This window comes from Triticum dicoccoides, chromosome 1B (genome assembly GCF_002162155.2).
Source record: "Triticum dicoccoides isolate Atlit2015 ecotype Zavitan chromosome 1B, WEW_v2.0, whole genome shotgun sequence".
NCBI lineage: Eukaryota > Viridiplantae > Streptophyta > Magnoliopsida > Poales > Poaceae > Triticum > Triticum dicoccoides.
In genome coordinates this window covers 692529376-692547782 of record NC_041381.1, presented here as the reverse complement: position 1 = coordinate 692547782, position 18407 = coordinate 692529376, and positions in this window count along the sequence as shown.

Here is an 18407-nt window from a genome sequence, read left to right as displayed (position 1 = left end):
GGGGGGGCGAGGTCATGGCAATTATAGCAGTAGCGCGGTTTGTGGTGGACGCGCTACTGCTATTTTCCTTTCAGCAGCGCATTTTGATATCACGCGCTGCTGCTAAATAGCAGTAGCGTGGTATTTTGAGGAGCGCTGCTGGTAAGATTCTGTGTATAGGCTTTTCCCTAGTAGTGACCTGCCATGGGGAGTCCGCATAGAGGCGGCCACTGCCCGGCGGCGTTGTGCAGCACAGCTAGGTGGCGGGTGTAGAGAGGCAGGAGAGAAGGAGGTGAGGCGGAGGAGCGGCTAGTGTTGAGCCCCGGTGAGCGCCGGCGGCGGGCGGCTCGCCGGCCAGAGGAGGAATGTCGTGAGGTCCAGCTCTGAAGCGAGAGGAGCGGCAATGGCTGCTCTGATCTGAGAGCAGGGACCCGATTGCTTTTTTGCAAAAAAATGCAGGGACTGGATTGCTTTGTTAAGTTTGTGTGCAGGCCCACCCCTAACGGTCAAACAATTAGAGCTCTTACGCACGAGGCCCACCTGTCATAATTGCGTTCAATTGATAAGTACTCAGCGTTTTGGGTTTTTTCAAACAGCCGACCCCTCAGTTGGTAGTTATCTGAGAAAAATTAAAAACCCGTAGTTTTTTGGAACCTTAACCCGTAAAGTAGTAGCTTTATGCTATTTACTCCAGAAAAGGGGACGCCGCGCCCGAATCGGGATTGAGCCGGAGACGAGGCCGATGGTTGACGGTTGCGGGTGCGACGTGGGATCGCCTCCCCGGAAAGAGGGTTGGGCAAGGTAGCGGGGGAGTTGGGGAGCACGGTTAGGCCAGTGGAGGTGGACGGGTCGACCGGAGAAGGGGGGAGAAAAAAACGCATGGACGGCGGCTGAGGCTGGTTTTGAAGTCCCTTGATACATAGTCCCCCTCTTTCTAGCTCAATCGTGTTCCTCGTCCCTCTTTTTTTTTTGTGGGTGATCTTGCTCCTCCTCCCATTGTAAATCTCTATCTCGATCAAAGCTTGTTTCCTTCTCGGGTGGCCACATACGCATCGTCGCGGCTTTCACCGTCTGACCAACATCAATCTCTACTCAGAGATCAGGACATATCTCTAGTGAGATGTACTTTGAAGCCGATACAACATTCTTTGAAATGTACTTCTACTATTTCTCCAAAAAGCCCCTAAGGTCCGTAGTGGAGATGATTTTGAGTGCATATATTTGCATGAGCCGATCTTACCGTCTTGAGTAGACGCAATGTCATATAAGTGGCATACCTGCTCTGCTGAGAACCGTCCATACCAATTAACCTTCTCCTTTTTCCAAAAATGAAGCGCCTTGTTCCCATCCTTCTCAGGTGCCGGCCTAACCGGCACTATCGGCACCAGCAAGCTGCTTGCTTACCCGGCATTTCTTTATCCATTCATCCTCCGCGACGAAGCTATGATAGCGTATATATGGTACTCCCTCCGTCCCAAAATAAGTGTCTTGAGTTTAGTACAAATTTGTACTAGAGCTAGTACAAAATTGAGACACTTATTTTGGAAAGGAGAAAGTATATATATATATACGTACGTGCCTAGCCGCACGCATGAGCCCTGCCGTAGGTGCTTTCTCGCCGGTTACCGTGCATATCGCCAACCTCAACTAGGGTATCAGCTAGTTAGTGCACCACTGCTGAAACAGATCTCTACTATGCTCTACTAGAGCGACCACGGCGGCCTATTTTTGTTGATGGCACGGATCGCCTTTCCGTTTTATCAGAAGCTGCTACATCATTCATGGTCCTTTGCTGGTTTCCAGTTGTTGCACGCAATTTGGTCTTTTTGAATCTATTTACAAGGAAATTTGAAGACAAAAGCGTTCTAACCCAGCTTGTCAAAAAAGCGCGAGTTAATCAGTGGCTAGTGACACCTTATCTTTATAATCTTTCTCAGAGTGAGCCTCTAGAGAGTTGACCATACTGCCATAGGACTGATAAAATCCATGGATCCCTTTGATACTATGCCAGTTTGTTCAAAGGAAACATGATTGATCCACTCATGGCCTACAGATTAGACCCTTGCTAGCTACTCCCTCCGTTCGGAATTACTTGTCACGGAAATGGATGTATCTAGAACTAAAATACATTTAGATACATCCATTTTCACGACAAGTAATTCCGAACGGAGGGAGTAGTTAACAACACCCCAAAATACATGTACATGGAGAGACATCCTAGCCCCTAACCATGGAAAAGAAAGCTGATGTGGTGATGTGTCGTGCATTTTTTTTATTATTATTTTGAAACGAGGCAAAAGATTTGCCATTTTCATTGATTAAGCAGAAGAGAATTGCCCGGTTAATTAACGGGAACCCGGGCGAAAACCGTCACAACACGCCCACACAAAGGGCACACTGGCCGACCTGGCACCCACAAGACCACGCACACCGCCGAGGAAAGGACACCGTCGAGGTTGCCTGCAATGTCATCGTCATCACCTCTCCCCGAGCAGGCGACTCCGACTTCGGCACTGACGACCCATCAAGACCCCTCCGAACGAACGACACCCGAGGACCTCATCGGCCAAAGCCAAACAATCGGCCGAGACGTCGAAGACCGGCAGCTCCGATTTTGTTGATGCGCTTCATGGGAGAAAGTTGCAAGCCTCGTACCAACCTAGTCCATCACAACCTCCGGAGAGCACCGTCCGCTGAAACCGCCCTCATGGAGTCATCGTTGCCGCAAGGGCCCCGCCACGCGCAGCTCCGACTTCTCTGTCGTTGCATTTTATCATTGCTGACCTGAAGATTCCATGGAATCTTCTGATGCACCGCTAGCTGTGTCCTTGCATGTCCGCTGTTGCAAAGATACTACAAGCAATGAGCCATCACTTTCCTGGGTTAGTCGAACAAGGACTGGAATGGCAATAGGAGAGGGCGAAGAGAAGTTGGAATTAGGCAAAATATTGAGCTTTGTGTAGAGCCGCGTCAACCCTAATGGACATGTTTAACTTACTGGTACTTGGGTCCGTGGACATGACATATGCTTGCACATACAAGGGGTTAATGGTCGCAGCGCATGCGTTGCGGTCGATTACGCTAAGTTTGATTGCTTGGTACTTTTTTTTGAGTTGCATTTCTTTCTTACCTTATTGTCTCCCCGCTAATCAAAATATTTTGTTAGTATGGCTACTTTTTTCACGAGTAGCACGGCTACATACATTGACATAAACCATAATATGGAGTTGCCACAACCTGATTTTAGCTTGTCTTATTATATCATTTGGCTAACAAAAATTGCTATTTGTGAAACTATGTTTCTTTGACATTTATTTTACAGAAAATAGTAAAGCCTACATGACACACTACAGGAGGCAGGAGGTGGAGCAGCTTCGTCTTGCACGGAGCTTCGGTGAAGATGTCAAGTCATGTCTGACCGACAGGTGCTTCACGTTTTATACGATCCAAGGACTTCAAGCTGTGTTGGCTGGTGGTACTTGGCAGCATGGCGCTGAGGTGTATCAGTGGCGACTGCGACGTGGTCAGCTGTTTGCGCGCAAGGAAGAGGTGCCATTGGGCGTCGTGGTGGCGTCGATGATAGCTAGACCGAGCAAGGTTGATGCATCAGTACAGTTCTGAAGATGGAGCGGTGGCATTTGGCGGCGGCGGCCTCTGAGAGCACGCCGGACCAGTGTGTGCCCCAGACCCGGCAAGTGGCTAGGTTGGGGTTTCAGGTCTTAGATGTTAGGCTTGGCTGTGATGTGTGTTTGGTATTAGGCCCAGCCTATCTGCGTCCCTTCATCAACTGTATAGGTGTAGCGACAATTTGTTGCTTAGACGGTGGCTTTAGTCTTACTGTTGTATGACTTCGTAAGTTCTTGTAAAAATAATTAATAAAATGGCCGTATGCATCGCCCAGATGTAGAGGCCGGGGGTCATCCTCCTTTTCTAAAAAAAAACATGACACACTACAGCAGGGCGTGTTAGTGAGCCATATGAAAATGCAAAAAGTGTGAAGAGCCGTGGAATTGGCAAACAAGTGCAGAGAAATTAAGCCCAACGTAGAGGCGATTCCTCCAGCTAGATAAAATAATTTACTTATTTCACATGCAAACAAGCTAGTCATGGCAAAGACTTGGGCCTGGGTTACCTGGACGCAAATCATAAAGACAGCCGACCAGCAACCTCTAGCATTAGAGCAAGTACAATAATAGGCTTATAGCCCGCTTGTACGTCATTTTTGTCTATGTGAAGGACAGACATGAAAATGAACAGTGTTATACACACGATGCAACTTGGACAATTTGTGCACGGCCCACCTGATCAAGCCGTTGATGCCGGGACAAAAAGTGCAGTAGAGCATCAGATTTGCATGACAAATCGTCCCACGAAGCATCGTCTTTATAGTAGTTTCCCATGAAAAAATGATGAGAGCAAGCTCTCATGCAAGAGCCAGGCTATGTACGTACTTCTAGAGAAATAAAAAATATATGAAAAAAGAGATAAAGAGAAGATGAAAAAAGCAGTACTCTTGTAGTCGACCTTATAGCTAGCCTTGTTGTATGAGTGACTATAAATGATGACTTTATATGACATGGCAAGATCATATATCCACCAGTTGACTATACTAGTATTAACGTTGCTTTTATGGAGCAGGCCTGGGGAGCTGTCGGTGCATATTGATTTGTCGTTGGCCATCGATTTTACGAACAATTAAGCTGTGGCATATGGAGGCGAGAGACTTGAATGGTGTGGTAGCTGCCGCATGTCTCTCTGACTGACCTGTCGTGCGTTCGTTCTCGATCATGTTCATCACATGTGTGTACCGGGGACCGGTGGTACCACTGTAGTAGTGGTGGTACACGAGCTAGCAAGAAAACGATTCGATTTGTACGTCGTAGTATACATTCATGCATGTACAGTATACCACATGCATGCATCTACCGTACTGTGGCATCTTGATTGACCGGCCGTTTACCAGCGGGTGGTCAAGTTCTTTGCATGCAGTAGGATCGATGTGCATTATCGACGATTTAACAGTCTGTGATGTCAATGTCATTTGTTTGAATTAACGCGGCATGTCGTAGACCTGCGATTGAGATCGAGCCGTCCGTACGGTTCGCGTACGGGTCCTGCTCGATCGCAGTCGTAGATCCACGTACGGTACGACTGACCGGCATGAAAGCGAGGGAGATGACAGCTGCAGATGCGTGCAGGCAAGCACTAGCTTCATGCTTGATGGATGGATGGATGGTGGGACGGAGCTGTCGTCGACCGGCCGGGTTCCTCTCCGCTCTCCGGTGGGTGGTTCCCGGCCGACGACTCGTCATTTGTCAAGCCGCTCCAAGTCCACGGAGCACGCAGCCACACACCACAGGGCTCGCGGTGGTCGCGAGGCTGGCGTTGCGTCGCCGCAGCCGACGGCGTAGACGTAGAGACGAGATCCAACTGTCCGTGCGTGTATCAGTCCTGGCATGCATGCATGCCCATGCTTGATTCCGAACGGTTCGCATACCACGCGACTGACTTGTCATCTACACTAGTCTAGGCGCAATTCACGGACCTGTCGTCCGGTGATTCCACCAAGACTCGACGGAGTTCTCCAAGGGCCATGAAGAGGTGTAGTCCAATCTTCTCGATGACCAAATTCCATAGCCGCATGGTAAATCGACACTAGTAGAATAGATGTGCACCCGCTTCTTGCTCTCTCTTGCATAGCGTGCAAAGGCCACAATTTGGCCATCCTCGTCTGCCCAATCTATCGGCGGTCCAAATACGGTTTTGAATGGCTAACCAAGCGAAGAATTTAACTTTAGGTGGGGCCCAAACTTTCCAAACCATTTGGTCCATATGGCAGAGAGTCATGCCTAAGAATTACGGTTTGTAGGCGGAAGCTGCGGTGTAGTGCCCATCCATAGTGTGCTTCCAGACAATGTTGTCTTCGACATGTTTGACGAGGTTGAATTCGTGGATGAGCATTCAAAACGTGAAGAACTCCAAAATATGGGTGACGGAAACAATTGTGGATTCGTGGATGAGCATCCAAAGCTTGCAAGGATGATCGTGGCGACAAGAACTGGTTGAAATTTTGTACTCTCCTCCTGAACCATTTTTTAAGGCAATCTTGTTTTTAGTGTGTGGATTTGATTACACTCATAATCACCTCGGGCAATGTCTCATCATAATTGCTAAATCTCGCTTATATAAACAAAAAGCTATTTTGTGGTTTTGTTTCTAGAAGTTGTTTTTCGTTTTGTTCTTCTCCTTTTTGTTTTATTTCTTCATTTCGTCTGGTTTTATTGTATTTTGTTTGGTTATCTTACATTTTTTTAAAGCTCTGATATACTTTTTTTCAAAAATAAATGTTATTCCTAAAAATTTATGGTTTCTTTATAAGAAATGGGTAAACCATTTTATATGTCATGAACAATTTTCAAAATAGTGTGATCTTTTGTTACATTTTCATGCAAATTTTAAAAATTATGTGGACATTTTGTTAAACATTTATAATATCTCATGAAGACTATTTGAAAATATAATTATATTTTTACGCATGAGCAACCAGGCAATCATTACGCATGCTCCTGTGGCCGCACTTCCAAGCAACCAGGTAAACATTTGTAATATCTCATGAACACTTTTTGAAAACTGGACAGTATAGGGCACACCGAAAGTCACTGACACTCTCTGCACTGGCTAGCATTGCACTGCACCCTGCACTTTACTCCACTATAGTGCGCTCTGCTCCACGATGACAAAATAAATAAGTTCAGACAACTGAGATTGAAGTGTTGGCACGCATGCAATCCCATTCAAATCCTCGCCTATCCCGCTGGACAAAAATCGTAAAATTACTTGTCTATATACTCGCTCTATTTATAGAAGACGGAGTGAATTGCAAAAAACCACCACATTTGAAGCTCAAGCAACAGATTACCACCACATTTATAGCGCGTCCCAAAAATCCACCACTTTTCTTGTAAATTTTCTCAATAAAAACAAATGACCGCTTTGCCGCAGTTAACCCGATTTCTGACAGGGCTGGCCCACCCGTCAGGTGCCACGTCGCACAAACCGGACGGCGCACGGGTTGACGGCCGTTAGGGCACTCGCGTGGTCAACGTGTTGCCCTCCACTCGCTGCCGCTCCACTCACTCACTCACACTCTCACTCCACCCCACTCTGCTCTGTCCTCTGCTGTCGCCGCCGCAGCTCTTCGCCGCCGCTGGAGGCACGGTTCCCTCGCCGCCGTTGAAGATGCTGTCGTGGAATGATGGAGAGGAGAGCAGCGAGGAGGAGCTGGTCGGCATGGAGCTGGAGCAAAACTGGGTAAGAAATCTGATCTGTTTCGCACCGAGGGTTAGGGTTAGGGTTCAAGTGTTCTTCGATTTGAGACAATGGTTTGGAGCACTTGCGCTATGTTCTGAGGTTCATTACTGTGCTACAATGCAGGCGAACCCTGGCACCACCATAGATGCATCCTTCTATGGTAGAGCTGCAGATGCAAGCATCACATGTAGACTGCACTTGGCCCCATGCATGAAATATGTTGCATTTGAAGGAAATGACACTGGGAGGAGGTTCTATGGATGTGTTGTTCCTCAGGTCAGTCAGTAATATCCAACTAGGGTTTGTGTTGGTGGTAGTTAGTCTGCAAGAATAAAATTATGTCAGTAAATTCAGTTAATGAAGCATGATTTGGACTGTTTGAAGATGCAACAATAAAATTATGTCAGTAAAGTAAGTAAATGAAACATGATTTGGACTGTCTGCAAATGCAAGAATAAAATCATGTCAGTAAATTTCAGTTAATGAAACATGATTTATGTCAGTAAAGTAAGTAAATTCAGTTAAATGAAACATGATGCAGCAACTGCAAGATGCAGAAACATAGATGGAAGCATGTATTTTAGTTTTATGATACATTAATTGAAGCATTGACCCTGTTGTTCTGATATTTGTATTGTCTGTACATGATTTGTACTGTCTGTCTGTAGATGGAAGCATTAATTTATGATACATGATTTATTCAGTTAATGTGGTATCTGAAAGTTTGAAGCTAGCATATTTATGATATTTGATGAAGGATGGTATTGATTGTGGAGTTGCTCAGTGGGTTGATGCCCCATGGCCTTCTATTCTGCAAAGATGTTTGGTGAAGATATGGGAGATGTTTCATGAGGAGAACAATGGCAGAATAATTGGCCATGAGAAGTATAAGAAAGAGTTGGAGAAGGTGCACAAGGAGTTGGATACACTTGGTGATCAGTACAATCAGCTGGTTGAGGATGTCACCAAGATGTTTGATTGGGCAGATCAGAACAACAGGGTCATGAGTGATGAAGAGTTCAAGCAGAAGCAGATGGATGTGGACAAGGACATGGAGAAGCTAGCTATCAGCAAGGAGAAGGACAGTGATGGCATTGGCAAGATGAAGGAGATGGAGAAACTGGCTCAGGAGCTCAAGGAGATGAAGTGCATTTATAGATCTCAGGGAGAGATCATTAGGAACACCGGGAAGGAGAGGGATAACTTCAAGAAAGAGAGGGACTGGCAGATAGAGGAGAAGAAGAAGCTGGAGTTTCTGGTGGGTGATCTTATGAAAGCTGGTCATGGCAACAAGGACAAGCTTGAGAAGATCAAGTCAATCCTTGCTGAGTGAACAATGATGTTCATTAGTTATGTTAAGCTAATATGTGGCCTTGGAACAATATAGCTGGCCTTGGGGTTGTATATTTTGGGAATCCACCTAGTTATGTAATGACTGTAATGATTATCTGCAAAACTACCTCCAGTTAAGTTATGTAATGTATGTAATGACTAGCTGCAAAACTACCCCGGTTATGTAAGGTTGTTGGCTCTCTATAGTAAGAGCATAGTAAGAGTTATGCTATTATGAATCTGCAATTATTATTCTGCTTGTTTGGACTAAATGGTCAGTGCTCAAGACCAATTGGGCATGGCCAAATTGGGCAAATGCTTACAGAAGGTAAATTGTTGATCACATAAACCACAAAGAAAAAATATGCATAGTGCACTCACCCCCTTAACCTATAATTTAGTCTTTAGGTTTAGTCTTTAGGGTGGCTTGGACTCGACAAAACCACCAAAACCACCATTTAATCATCAAGGTGGCTTGGGCTCGACAAAGTGACCTAAACCTATCACTTAGGCTTTACACTAGTAGAAAACCCCCCACCAGTCCCGGTTGGTAAGGCCCTTTAGTCCCGGTTTTTGAACCGGGACTAAAGGGTCGTTACTAATGCCTCTCCCCTTTAGTCCCGGTTCTTAAATGAACCGGGACTAAAGGCCGCGGCCACGTGGAGCTCCACCTTTAGTCCCGGTTGGTAACACCAACAGGGACTAAAGGAAATTTTATGATTTTTTTTGAAATTTTTTTTTGATTTTTTTTATTTTCAAATTTTCGAATTATTTTAACCTCTAATCTCTAATCACCACCCATCATCACTGCTCAATTTATCCTCTAATCTCTAATCACCCCTCATCATTCCAAATCATCTAACTTCCCGAACGGTCACCCATCCTCCCACTCCCCCAGCCTGGGCACGCTTAACTTCCGGGTTCTATTCTCCCTCGTTTCCAAGTCTGCACTTGTTGTTTTCCTGACAATAGTAAGATGTCAATCCTATTAACCTTCAGGAATTTTGCTTGAGCATGAAGTGACACATTTCACTGTTTGAGTTTGAAACTATTTAAAAAAACAATAATTATTTAGTAACACTAATATTTCTTGAATAATTAGTTTGACCATTGTTTGACCATTGTTTAACCACAGTTTGACCAGATTTGACCAAAATTCAAAATAACAGAAATAATTATTTAGTAACACTAAAACTCTAGAATAATTAGTTTGACCATTGTTTGACCACAGTTTGAAATTTTTTCGATTTTTTCCACTCTAGATCTTAAAAGCCCCGTAACTTTTTTCTGTTAGGTTTTTGAGAATTTTGAAAATGTTTAATGGGGTTCTCCCCGTTAAATTTGGACGTAACTTTTCGAGTAGATGATTTTTCATATAAAAAACTTTTTCATCCGAGTTAGTATGCAAAAGTTATGCCCATTTTACTAAATTCTAGAGAGATTTTGCAAATAAAGTCGAAATTCACATTTGCAAATTTTCCCAAGAACTAGACCACATATCACATGGGAAACTTATTATTTTTATTTTTTTTGACATTTTCATCATTTTCTTTTATTTTTTTAAAACTGAAAAGGCGATCCACAGGGGGGGTGGAGTTTGAAAACGGGACCTTTAGTACCGGTTCGTGCCATGAACCGGTACTAATGCCTCAAACCCCATTAGTACTGGTTGGTGGCACGAACCGGGACTAAAGGTCTAACCCTTTAGTCCCGGTTGGTGCCACGAACCGGGACTAATGGGCATCGCACCCTTTAGTCCCGGTTCGTGGCACCAACCGGGACTAAAAGGTCCAGACGAACCGGGACAAATGGCCCACGTGGCCCCTGGGTGCACGAACCGGGACTAATGCCCCCATTAGTCCCGGTTCTAGATTGAACCGGGACTAATGGGCTAACCCGGGGTGGACCAAAGCCCTCTTTTCTACTAGTGTTAGGGTGGCTTGGACTCGACAAAACCACCAAAGCCACAATTAAATCATCAAGGTGGGTTGGGCTTGACAAAGTGACCTAAACCTATCACTTAGGCTTTAGGGTGGCTTGGATTCGACAAAACCACCAAAACCACAATTAAATCATCAAGGTGGGTTGGGCTCGACAAAGTGACCTAAACCTATCACTTAGGCTTTAGGGTGGCTTGGACTCGACAAAACCACCAAAACCACCATTTAATCATCAAGGTGGCTTGGGCTCGACAAAGTGATCTAAACCTATCACTTAGGCTTTAGGGTGGCTTGGACTCGACACAACCACCAAAACCACCATTTAATCATCAAGGTGGATTGGGCTCGACAAAGTGACCTAAACTTATCACTTAGGCTTTAGGGTGGCTTGGACTCGACAAAACCACCAAAACCACCATTAAGCAACAAATGCCAAAATCTTGTAGAACAAAAAAAACATCAAATCAAACAAGTTCTGAACCATACTAGTTCTCAGCCATAATAGTTCTGAACCATAATTGCTCTCAGGCATAATAGTTCTCAAGCTGAATACTACTAACACAAACAAGTTCTCAAGCTAAATACTGATTACACATAGCAGTTCTCAAGGCAGGCATAGTTTCTAAAACTTAGAAATACTTAAGGCAGGTAGTTCAAAAGACAACAACCAAATTGTGCACTGACTAGTTGCCACTAGCATAAAAGTAACCCCTCATCCTTTTGGACCCTACTGTTGCTCCCTCTGTTGTAGTTGCAGCCCTAGGTGCCATGTAGGGCCTTCCACCTCTCCTGCTGGGTGCATTGCTTGAACCTGAAGCTCTTGTGGAAGCCTGGGAAGGAGTACTAGAAGCAGCTGTTCTTCATGGCCTTGTAGAAGCAGCAGGCTGGGCAGGACTAATAGCAGCAGCAGTTGTTTTCCTTCCCCTTGTAGATGTAGCAGGCTGGGAAGGACCACCAGAAGTTGTTCTTCTTCCCCTAGTTGTTGCAGCAGGTGGTGCACTGGTTGCAGGCTGGGCAGATGCAGCAGAACTCCCCCCAGCTTCACGCTAGTGAGTTCTGGTTCTCTAAGAGAGCACACATCATAGCCCAACAATTACGATGAAGGCATCAAATGATTAAAACAATGAAAACTGTTGAGGGCAATAGGTGCATATTCCAAAGCTTGTGCTTGTCCTTTCTTGCCTGAAGATGAGGCTTCAGGGGCTGAGGACAATAGGTGTACCTATGTTTATGCATCTTGCAGTTGCTGCAAGTGATAGTTGCCATCCTTGATGTATCCTTCCTTGTTGGGACCTCAAATTTCCCCTTCCTCCTAGTTGTTTTGCTTCCTGCCCTTCTTCTCTTTGAACACTGGTGGATCTATGTCAGCAGTTGGTGTGTTAGGCCAATAGTCAGGCCCTGGTACAGGGTAGATGATGTGCTTGTATGTTTCCTTATACAATGGTTTTTTGAAGAACTCATGCACATAGTCTTCTGGTTGTCCCTTCACTCTTGTAATGGAAGAAACTGCATGGTTACATGGCCAACCACATAGGTCCCACTTCTTGCAGTCACAGGTCCACTTACCAAGGTTCACATAGTAGGTAGACTCCCCACTAGTGACTTGCCAAATACCAGGACCTGCCATGTAAGCAGTGCAATGCCTAGAGTACTTCTTTGACTCCTCCAACTTCTCCATATAAGTGGGTGTTATCTCCCACTTACTCTTCTCTGTCTTCTCTCTGACTGCTTGGTACTTAACCATCAACTTAGTTCTGAATCCATCTACACAGCTCCTTATTGGCTTGTTCCTCACATCTAGCTCCTTCATGTCACCTTCCACCACTTCAATGGCCAATGACCTTGCCCTGTAGGCCTTTGTCTTTGGCACTTTAAGCCCATACTTAGTCTTTGTTCTTTTTAAAATTGCATCAACACCAGCCCTTGGATTATCTCTCAGTTGTTGCTCATAGGTTCTGGCCATCCAGTCAACTGTCACTTTTGTTTTTTCTCCATGTGCACCACAAGTGTGTAACAACTTGATCTTCTTAATGCATAATGTTTTCTCATGAGCAATTGTTGATGCAGTCATGAAAAAAGGACACCCATTGTCCCTTTCTGTGCAATGCACAATGATCATATCCTTGCAGTTCCTATGGTACACAAAATTTCTAAGGATTCTGATATGAATATTCCTAAGTGCTCTTCTAAACTGATACACATCAGTGAAGCACATACTCATGAAAAGTTGGTCATGAGCATCTGGCTTGCTCTCATCATACCAGATCCTAGTCCTGGCCCTCTTGACTTGACTCTTCCTTCCACAAGGCAGTGGCAGACCTAACTCATCATCTGATTCACTAATGCCATAGTCCCCAGGGAAACAAGCTGAATTATCTGATGGAATGAAATCAGGAATTACCTCAATGTCAGCTTCATGGTGTGATCTTGTAGTGGGGCCTGCTTTGCCTACTTTCTTAAATGTTTTGAGGAAGTGGTGTCTCAGGCTCTGTGTCTGAGTCCTCTGCCTCTGGACACATCTCTTCCACTTCTGTGTCTCCTTCAAAGTGATGCATATGATCCTCTCTCTGTTTCCTTTTCTGCTTCAACTTCTCAATGATTTCATCTTCCTCCTCATTACCTATGTCATGCTCTTCCTCTTTCTCCTCACACCAGTTCAAATCAACAAACCCTTCATCATCAGAGGGGCTAACATCTTCCTGTAATTTCTCTTTGCCCTTTGCTTTTCTCAAAGTCATGCTCTGTTGTGTATTAATGTAAGCAGCCTCTTCACCTGGCTCTACAACAGCAATAGGAACAGCATACAGCTCCTCAACTGTGTCTTCTACAGAAATAGGGAACAATACTCCTGCCTCATCTATAGAAATAATGTTGGAATCCCCCACATTATTTATAGGTACTTGTTCCTCCACAATATTTGCCCTGTTAAACTCTCCCGGATTAGGCTCATTAGCCTTAATTACAGTTATGTTGAGCACCTTCTGCTCAGCATAATGGTCTAGCATCTCCTCCACACTCTCTTCACTGTCAATAACCTGCATCCCTGCTGCCCCCTTTCCCTCTTCTTTCATATAGAACATGTAGTCAGCTTCAGTATATCCCTCTTCAGTCTCTAGCAGTGCTAACATGTTAATATAAGTTATTTCTGACAGAGAAATGGTCCTTTCCAAGTTGTATTTCCCTTGAAAATGGTACCTTATTTCCCATATCTCATCATCCAAACTACACAAAATTGAGGAGAATTAGTGCTTGATTGATTCAGTTGCACATAATTTACAGGACAACAATTAAGTGTAATTAACAAGGAGTAAACAAAGCATTCATGCATAAATCCATAAACCCAGAGCTATAATTCCTACTGTAACATGTTATACAGAGAATATATTAACTATATCATCCCTAAAATGAAACGACCCTAAAACAATCTTCAGTAATCCAGTAAACAAAGCCCTAAAATGAAACGGCCCTAAAATCTAACAGCCCATTAACAATCACAATCCAGTGAATGCAGTTACATGGAAGAGAGGGGTGGAGGGGGGTGGACGAGGAAGAAATCTTACCACACGCCGCCAAACCCTAAAGCCCACTAATGGCCTTCTCCAACGCCGGAAGCCCTGATCTTGCATTCTAGGGCCGCCACTGCACGACGCTCAAGGTCCCACTCCGGCGGCGAAGGGGGCGAAGGGGATCGCTCCGGTGAAGGAGCCCGCTGCGTCGGCAAACTACTGCTGCCGAGCCAGTTGTCTACCTCTAAGAACCCATCACCATCACCTCCAGTCCCTCCGCCTCCTGCTGACTCGCCGCCGCCGCCGCTAGGTTTAGCCGCCGCCACCATCGCAGGACAGAGAGAGAGACGGGGGAGAAAGAGGGGAGAATGGGCCAAGCAGACTGAGAGGGCAACGCTTTGACCAAGCGAGTGCCCTAACGGTTGTCAACCTGTGCGTCGTCCGGTTTGTGCGACGTGGCACCTGACGGGTGGGCCAGCCCTGTTAGAAATCGGGTTAACTGCGGCAAAGCGGTCATTTGTTTTTATTGAGAAAATTTACAAGAAAAGTGGTGGATTTTTGGGACGCGCTACAAATGTGGTGGCAATCTTTTGCTTGAGCTTCAAATGTGGTGGTTTTTTGCAATGCACTCCAGAAGACGTGGTAGCTAGGGATAAGAAGCTGTCGCCGTAGTTGGTTAATTTGCTAATTATGGCAGCAGCTAACTAAACTAGGCATGAAGGACGATGATGGCTTCGAGAGGAGCTTGGGTCGCGGTGTTGACGTATAATGTGCTGCCTAGTCTCTTCCCTCAGATCGGTCTTTTGGTTGCATTGGCTTGAGCATGCACTTCTACATGGTATCAGAGCCAAGAGGTCTTGAGTTCAAGACCCGGCTGACGCAATTAAATTGCAGCTAGGCCTGAGGGAGCCACACGTGAGGGGGAGTTTTGACGTATAATGTGCTGCCTAGTCTCTTCCCTCAGATCGGTCTTTTGGTTGCATTGGCTAGAGCATGCACTTCTACACGCGGCGTGGTCTTCAGTAGTCGGTTCTTTCCGGCGTGTCCGAGGTGCTCTTCCATGGTTGCTTGGTTACTTTGAAGTCGGAGTTGCGTTGGAGCGAGTCCAAGTGGTGACAATGATAGGCATTCGGTGGTCATTTGCATAGGGCACAGTCGGCACAAGTTCTGCATATTTCCTTTGTGTTGCTTGTCGTCAGAGTCGGAGCTGTCGGTTGCTTGTGCGTGTGGCCATCCATTGGCATGTGCCATCGTGGTTTATGTTCCATGTCGATGCCCAGGTTGGCCGGTGTGTTGGGATCTACGGTAGGGTGCGTCGACTTCAATTTAAAATTTTCCTACATGCAGAACAACAGGAACATGCTACGGGAGATGGATCACAGTTTGTTACCACTAGACGCGCAGTGCCGTCTAGCGGAAGAAGAGTTGGGCAGCACATCCGCGTGGATCGTCTCCTCCTCGTCCGATCTCCCTCGAAAAGCCGGTTGTCCGATCCCACGTACAAGTTCGCCGGAGCGGCGCAAGTGCACCGCCTCTAACGGTATCCGTGCATGCAGGAGGAACACTATGTGGCGGACTGCTAGGTCCGATCGCACAGTTGGCGGCGAGTGGAGGTGGCTATTCGCAACACATGCACACCCTAGTCGCAGCACCGAAGCGATCAACCGCATGAGTGTGCCGCACCTCCACTTTATATAGGCGTCCGTCACGGGCTCAACACTTGGGCCTCGCACGGACCCTAAAGCCCACATGTCTACTCGGCCACAATCCTAATACAACTCGGATCACATCCGACCAGTGTCCTCGGATCGGACCTCGTAGGTTCCTTCCCTTAAGCGCGCGACCCCTTAGGTTCATAGTTCGGATCACCTCCGACCTGCACGGTTGGTAGCGGCCTTTAGCAAGGCGTGCCGACCACCAAGCAGACTATGAAGCTAGTTAGGCGAACCTGTACAATGTGTCACACTTCTGTTCCCTTTGCCACACGATATATGTTGTCGGGCTCAAGGAGAGACTGTCATCCTTGTGCTAGCCCGACCTCTTTCTCGTTCCAGTGATACCGACAACTATCCGGATTATCTCACAATCCTTGTCGCATGGCCATGCTTATCCTGGTCGGATCACACAAGGGGCCGAGAGTATCTCTCTCCTAATCGGAGGGGCAAATCCCATCTTGCTCGACCATGTCTCGCAGCATGGGACTGGACAAACCCGAAAACTACCTTTGTAACTACCCAGTCATGGAGTAGCGTTTGGTCGGCCCAAAGCAAGTCTGTCACCATCCCGAGTACATGCGTCAGCTCAGGTCTTAAGACATAGAACGTATGTTGTACTAGAGACTCACAGATGACATATCGATGCGTCTCATTGTTGGGTATGTCCGACTCGGACCTTATCTCGACCCAGATCTGACTATGTCGAATCCGACCAGACCTTTCCAAGTCCATATTATCCGGTTAGCATCAAATGCTCCATGGCTAGTGAGACCAAGCCATCGACCGTGTCATATGCTAGTCTAGTCGGCTGCACGTCCACACAGCCCTTTTGACTAGGGACCTTTTAGGACAATCATCATACAATGCATAGTCCCACAAACAAGTCACATACTTGCTGATACACATCATTGATAATGTCCAAGGACTATCTTTATTCATAAACACATAGGAAATATCATCATACATGATTGCCTCTAGGGCATATCTCCAACACGGTGGTGCTCATGTCATGTGGGTTGTGTTGTATTGGTTTTAGCCCAGTTTTCTGTTAATTAACCGGTCAATTCTCTTCTTCTTCTTAATCAATGAAAATGGCAAGTTTTTTGCCTCATTTCAAAAAAATAAAAAGGAGGCTGGGCGCATATTATGCGGAGACAGCCGAGCAGCACTAGTAGAAAACAGGGTATTTGTCCCGGTTCGTAAGGGCCTTTAGTCCCAGTTCTTGAACCGGGACTAATAGGTCGTTACTATTGCCTCCCCCCTTTAGTCCCGGTTCTTACACGAACCGGGACAGATGGGCATCCATGTGGCCGCTGCGGGTAGCCCAGGCAGGGGGGCCTTTGGTCCCGGCTGGTGACATAAACCGGGACCAAAAGGCATCCACGCGTCAGAAGCTGGCTGTAGCTGAGTTTTTTTTTTGAAAGTGGCTGGTTTAGGGGTTTGGGGGGTTAATTTAGGTTGTTATAGCTAGCTAATAGAGAGAAGTGTCCTCTCTTATCTTCGTGCTTGGTTTACCAACGCTACTGCTATGTTCATTTCACCCGCTGATATATAATAACTCTTCATGCTCGCATCATACATCATCATATATAATAACAAGTCCTACTAATCATGCATCATCATACAACTTCTACTCGTTATTAATAATAAGTCATACGATCATCATACTCATAGTCATTGAACCCAACCCTATATAATGGTTCTTAGCACATCATCGGTATCAGGTAAGACCTAAATAGCATAAAACAATATAGACCCTGACTCTCCATTATGAAGAATGGAGATCATCCTGTCTCCAATTCTTGCACTTCGCTTCCTTTTGCTTCCAAGAAGCTCCTTACGACTGTCCATACATTTTTTCCATTCTTTGATTGTCATGTCTCCACTTCTTTTAGAAATCCGGTGTGGACAGTTGAGATTCGTAGGACGACATGGTTGTATGTTCAAAACATCAAGGCGGCCGTGCGTATACATCAGATGAGGCACACAATCATTCGGGATTATCTGTTGAAAAGCATAGTAATAACTTCGTAGTTAGCAATGATGTACTAGTTTTAGAAGTATGCAAAAAGATGCACAGATGTCGTAATAGTAAAAAATCGTAACAAGGTATCTCCATGGTAGTTATCGTAGTTCAACACGTGCACTAGTGGCACATATTGACCATAATGTTGAGGAGTTCGATTGTAGACATTGTAATTCTCAAGATCAGTACAAAATGCGATCAGATGATTTTTCTCCTTATAAGTTAATTCGGAGCCATCGGTGTAGTGGGTTTTGTCTACCATCTTCCGCACATTCTTTGAAGAATGAAAATAAGCTGTCAATGGAAATAAACTATCAACTATTTTGAAATAAACAATATAAATTACTTAATAAGTATGTTAAGCTCACATGGGGGAAGAATTGGAGGTGTATCCATAAGGACCCAAATGTTCATATTGTCTTGCTCGATTGTAGGATCACCAATATCCATGGTGACAAGCATACCCTCATCAAAACCATACATCTTGCATAGTGCTTCCCAATTTTTGCAACCAAAATGGGTTACCTCTCAGCATTGTACATCTTTACTTCAAAATCCACACCATGATGGGTCCATAGGTGAATTTTTTTGGATTCCA